We start from the raw sequence: 6,400 nt of genomic DNA, 5'->3' as shown, positions 1-6,400 counted from the left end.
TCAGGGGACTCATGTTATACCTGTCCTTTTGTTTTTGGCTTACCTCGCTTAGCATGATTCCTTCCAGTTCTTCCCACGATGTGAGGTGCTTCATGCAATCGACCGGGCAAAGCAGTGTTTCTTAAATGGACATGGGCCCAGGACTCACTGGCTGTCGCTGTAAAGATGTAAGGGGGCAATTCTACTCTGTCTGACAGGGTTGCTGTGCTTCAGAATTGACTTGGTGGCAGTGGGTTTGGGTTTTGGTTTGAGTGAGGGGTTTTAATGTAATTCACATTTATTGGAGTCTCTGTATGGGACACATAGTTCAGGTATGTGGCTGCTATTTCAAAGATGGGAGGACTGATGTGCCCAGAGGTATCTTAGAAGAAATGCTTAGTGATCAGCTACTGCCGAAAACCCTCCGGAACAGTTCTACTCTGACACACCAGGGCACACCAGGAGTGCAGTTGACTCTATTGCAAATGGTTTACAGTTACTTGACAGGCAGTCAAGCAACCAAGTAGAAGTGCAAATGATGTTAAATGTGTTGGGAGAACTAAGAACATATATGTTAGCAGAGTTGGCTGGCTGAGGGGTGGAATCTCAGTATAAACACTTAGCATTTTAAGCTACAATGAGCATGTTTTCAGCATATTGTGGAGGGACATCATGGGACCTACCATATGACCTCCGTGGTATTATAACAAGTCACCGTAGACTTGCCTTTTTAATTGCCAGGTAAATGTAGGTTTCCACTGCAGAAACACCTTTCGGATAAACGTTGCCAAAGGAGAAATAGCATGAGTATGTCCCATGGGAAGGAAGAATTATGACCCGAACAATTGGCATAAAGAGATGAAGAGGAATGTATGTAGGATTGGAATGCAGCACAGAAAGGGGGAAAAAAGTCCAAACAAAAACACCCAAACCCAGGAGGCCTGCCATTTAGGTCTGAGCCAGAAGAGCAGGCTTGAGATCAATCAGCTTGAAGCCCCAAAGTTCTGAAGGCAGGCGAAATGCTCAAGCTAGCATGTGTGGCTTCCTATAAAGTAGGAGTAATCGAAAACAGACAGTCTCCAAAGGACACTTCCAATGTTTCCTGGCCCTGGGCCAGACACTTCAAAGCTGTATTATCAGTGAATTGTGGTCCATCTGTTGGGAAAGTTGGGCGATGCTCCGCGGAAACGTCAGCTCCGGATCACAGTTTCCTCTCATTGCAGTGCAGGGGGGTCAAAAGAGCTGCAGAACTGCCCACACCCCACTGGCCAGTGACTTGCCGACACTCGCTGTTCATGTTGGAGCTGGTCTGAGATTTCGTCATGACTTAGTGTGCTATCTGACAGGAAGCAGGGTTTGAAGTGGTCTCCCCCGACTGATTAATGACTCCTCTCCAGAAACCTGACTTTGCCAAAAACCACTCACCTTCTTAATGAAAAGAGTGTAGAAAGATTCAGTGTCTTTTCCTTCCTCACCTCAACTTGGCTTCCTGAAGGTTCCCAGTTGAATAGGTCAGGCTTCAGCACTGGGCACCCATGCTGTGCTGAATGCTATTTATTCACAAGCTCATGGGATGGGGAATCTTGGAAGTCTATTTGAAAATATGAGACCATTACACATTTCTATTTCCAATGCCTCTTGAGTTCTTGCTTAATTTTTGGGCAGCAAGTTTTCCCCTGATTGATCCGATCAGTAGAGCTGAACTTCCTCACATCCAAGAATTCCTTCAATGGAGACAAAGGCCCTCTTTGTGGTTCATCGATTCCAGCGAGGATACACATCCACCTAGCAGTCCTGGTGCTGACCCTGGATTCAGCCAAGTGATGTTTGAAAGACAGCAGGACACTCTGGATCTTTCTCCTGTGCTTGAAAAAGGATTGAAAGATTAAGGTGACTAATTAGTAACCAGGATATATGTCCTGTTGTTTCAGAAATTTGTTAATTCTTGATTCTAGGACTTGTGTGACCAGAAGAGAGCAACAAAAAGATAAAGGGCACAAATAGTGAGAAAGATTGCTTCAGGTCTGGTAGTGCCCATTGTACATAGGCTGCCCAGGTAAAAAGGAAATGTACACGAGTGGATTCATACTTTAGAAAGTATGATATGACTTTATAAAAGCTTTGTCTTGAGTTTGGAGCTATTTGTTGCATCTCAGGGTCAGTTCTTGGAGACATTATGTGGATTGGCCTTAATTTTTGCTACTTATTCTTTTTAGCTCTAACACATTAATGGACAAGGCCAATTTATCCAGGGATATTGGCATCTGATTAGAACATAGTCTTTTTTGTTGTTGTTTGAAATTAAAAAATGAAATAGCTTTATTGAAGTATAGTTGGTGTACAAGGGGACTTCAAAAAGCCCATAGAAAAATAGAATGAAAAGATAATGGAATTTTTCTATAAATGGAGGCCCCCCCATACAGTAAATTAAAAAATTTTAAATGTATAAGTTGATGTTTTGACATATGCATACACCTTCAAAAACCATTAACACTATAAAAATAATGAATATTTCCAGCACTCATAGACGTTTGCTCATTCTCCATTATATTCCTTCCCTTCTATTAGGATTTCTCCAGTCAGCTAGATAACTGCCAATATGCTGTCATTGGAGATTATTTAATTAGATTAGATTACTTTTTAGAATTTTATATAAATACAATATTTACCACTTTTATGCCTGGCACTTTTCATTCAGAATAATTATTTTGGGATTCATTATGTTGTAGCATGTATTAGTACTTCAGTTATTCTTATTGGATCAACATATACCACAATTTGTTTATCCATTCACCTGTTGATAGACATTTGTTTTATTTTCAGATTTTGACTATTATATTCTGCTACAAACATACTGGCTTTTACAGACATTTATGCTTTTGATTCATGTTGTGTTCTTATTTATGCTACGAACATTACATTTCTCTATGAACGCATGCTTGAAAGAAACCTTTTGGTAAATGCTCGAGTGAAATGGCTGGATCTTAGGGTAGGAAAATGTTGAACTTAAATTGCTAAACTGTTTTCCAAAGTGGTTGTACCATTTTGTATTACCACTAATTCTTCACACCCTCATCAGTTCTTGGAATGGTCAGTATTTTGAATATTGTGTCTATTTTAATTGATGCATAATGTCATCTCATTATAGTTTTAATTTTATTTTTCATAGTGAGTAAAGATGCTGAGCATCCTCAAGCTATGTGCATTTCTTTGGTGAAATATCTATTCTAAACTTTGGTTCTTTTCTAAAAATTCAGTCATGTGTTTTCTTATTTTTCGTTTTGACAGTTCTTTTTTTTTTTAAATGAGCGTGTTTGTCACTAAAAATTCCAGGTCCACTTCAAGTTTACTTTTTTGCCTTTTGCAGTCCCTTAGACCAATATTTAGATATGAGGAGTAAGGATTCTGGAGGTTTTTGGTTTGTTCTTTTTTTTTTTCCCTGTTAAACTTTCCATTTTTTGCATTCCCCCCATCCCTCCCCTTAGACTGTTTCCACCCCCATCCCTGGCCTCCTCATAGTCGTAAAAATTTTGTCTATTGTTGTATAAACCACAGTTCTTTTTCTTTGTCCTTATAAAATGGTGATATTAAATATTTATCTTTGTAAGACTGACTGAGTTTGCTAAGCATAATGTTCTTCAGTTTTGTCTATGTCTTGTGGTATTTAAAAGACTTGTCATTGTTTTTTATTGATGCATAAAACTCCACAGTTCCATACCACAGCTTGTTTATGCATTCTTCTATATTTGGGGTTTTTGGTTGTTTCCATGTTTTTGCTATTGTGGAAATTGTTCCAGTATACATAGGCATACATATTAATTTCTTATAATAATCAATTATATACTATAGAATCAATTATATAATAGTAAGTATATAATGATATGATATATAATTATAACAACAATAATAAAAATTATATATCATATAATTATAATAACTAACATATTCCTCTTAATTTCCTTTGAGGTGTGTACCTAGTAGAGAGATTGATGGATCATAAGGCCCTTGAATTTGCATTTGTTTAAGGAAGTGCCATGCAGATTTCCAGAGAGGTTGTCCAATTCTACAGTCCCACCAGCAATGTAAAAGCATCCCCGTCTCTGCACATCCGCTCCAGAATTTGTTATTTTCTGTTTTATAGAATTCTTTATATACTCTGGATACAAGTTCTTTATCAGAGACACAATTTTTCATTCAATAAATATCTTCCAAAAACCAGAAACATTCAAATTTGGTAGTCCAAATGATCATTTTTTCTTTTGTGCAGCATTATTTTAGAAAAATATCTAAAATTTTTTATCTAATCCAAGGTCATAAGTATTTTCCAAGGTCAAAAATATTTCAAAGTTGGCAGTTAAGTTGATGACCCATTTGTGTTAATGTTCGTGTTCCTGTGAAGCGTGGATCAGGGTTATTTATTTGCATACCTATAGTCACATGTAGTAGTCAGTTTGTTGAAAGAGTATCCTTTCTCCAATGACTTGTTCCTGCGTGTTTGTCAAAAATGAGTTGTCTTTCATTGTACTACATGACCCTTTAATGACTTTGTTGACATTAATGCCACACTCTCTTGATTATTATAACTTAGATCAGGCAGTGTTATTTTTCTAAATTTGTACTTTTTCAAAGTTATTTTGGCTATTATTTGAATTTCCAGATGAATATTAGAATCAGGCTGTCAATTTTTAAAAAAATCCTGCTAGGATTTTGATTACGACTGCATTCCATTTATAGATTAATTTAAGAATGGTTGATATCTTAACAATAATGAGTTTTTGAACCCATGAACATCTTACACCTTTCCAATTATTTTGGTCTGCTTTAATTTTCCTCTATAATATTTGTAGTTTTAATGTACAGAGCTTGCACATCTTTGGTAAGATTGATCTCTAAACATATCTGTTGCTATTTTAAATAGTATTTATAGTTTGGAATTCTATTTACTAGTATAGAGAAATGCAGTTGATTTTTGTACATTGGCCTTGTATTCTGTACTCCTGTATAAGCTTCTTATTTTCCTAGGGTTTTTTTTTTTTGTGTGTGTGTGAGATCCCATTGGACTTTCTGCAGAGACAACTAAGTTGTTAGAATAATCTATGACTAAAAAGACTTTATAACTTATATAATTTCAAAAGCAAATTTTTAAAATGTTTATGTGAGATTGAAAATAAAGCTGCTCCCGGAGAATGGTGAGTGCCCTCATCATTCTCCTATTGAGGGTGGCTCTGGAGGCATCAGAAAATGATAAGTGGAGCCAAAGATTTGATGGCAGACACTTGGAGTTGATATTTTTGGTTTATCTGTCTAACTGTGGTGGGTCTCACTATCATTATGATCCATTCGAGTCTGGTACTGGATTGTAGTTCTTTTGTGTGTGTGTGCAGATTCCACTTTGTGGCCACATATTCTGTCTACTTAGAATAAGTCTACAAGCCACACAAGATAAGTCTATATGAATGCCTAGGTGGTAACACACATTTCAGATTAAAATTGCTTTCAATTAATTGATGGTAAATTATGATCCCTTGAACCATGTTAAGCTGCAGGTTCTTTTACAAGGAAAAGGAAAGCAAGAAAAAAATACCCCCAAAACCAACTGCAATATGTTCCACATTTTTATTTGTTCTTTGCAGCTTGAAAGGTGTCAAAATGAGAAAAAATACACTTAGATTGTTCTGTACTTTGGGGAAGGGCTATAGAGGGAACTAAACCATGTGGTGAAACCTTATGTAAAAGACAGAGCTTTTGATTTGTTTACTTTTGTCGTGTCTTCCTACTGGTTCATTCCAACTCAGCCCCTGCTATGAATTTTCATTTGTACCTCTGACATGCTGAATCAGAGTCCACATTTTTCACCAGACCCTGAGCTCATTCTTATTACCTGGACATTTGTAAGAATCATCTGGGGATATTTTAGATTCTGAGCCAGCATATCTGGGAGAGAAAAGCAAATTATCAGCAGGGGGTCACACCAGACTGAACTGGTGTGAAGCCCTGATTTTTTGCTGGCTCAATGAATCGTGGTAATTATCAGGTGGAATCACTTGCGTCCCAGATGGTGCAGGTAAAGGGTTGTTGAACACACACACTCTGTCACCTCATTCCCTGACGTGCATACCTATGCATTGTGTGGCACTATGTACTAAATTCCTGTGACCTGCACATTCACTTCACATTCGGCACCTCACACTCCTCTCCTCAATCTTCTCTGACTCAATGCTTCATTTGCATTTGCTGATGTTGCTGTAGACTACAGGTATTACTAATCATGTATGGTGATGCAAGAAAAGACAAGATCAGGAAAATCCCACACATGTGTTCACAACACTTCTGCTTTAGTGCCCACCATCTCTAGGACAATAAACACCTGAAGGAGGAAACTGGATAGTCAAATAGAGACCATATGGTATTTTTTGCGGGG

Source organism: Echinops telfairi, unplaced genomic scaffold, assembly GCF_000313985.2.
Source record: "Echinops telfairi isolate 266 unplaced genomic scaffold, ASM31398v2 ScPeMD7_7424;HRSCAF=8462, whole genome shotgun sequence".
Lineage (NCBI taxonomy): Eukaryota > Metazoa > Chordata > Mammalia > Afrosoricida > Tenrecidae > Echinops > Echinops telfairi.
Note: the sequence above shows the minus strand (reverse complement) of the source record.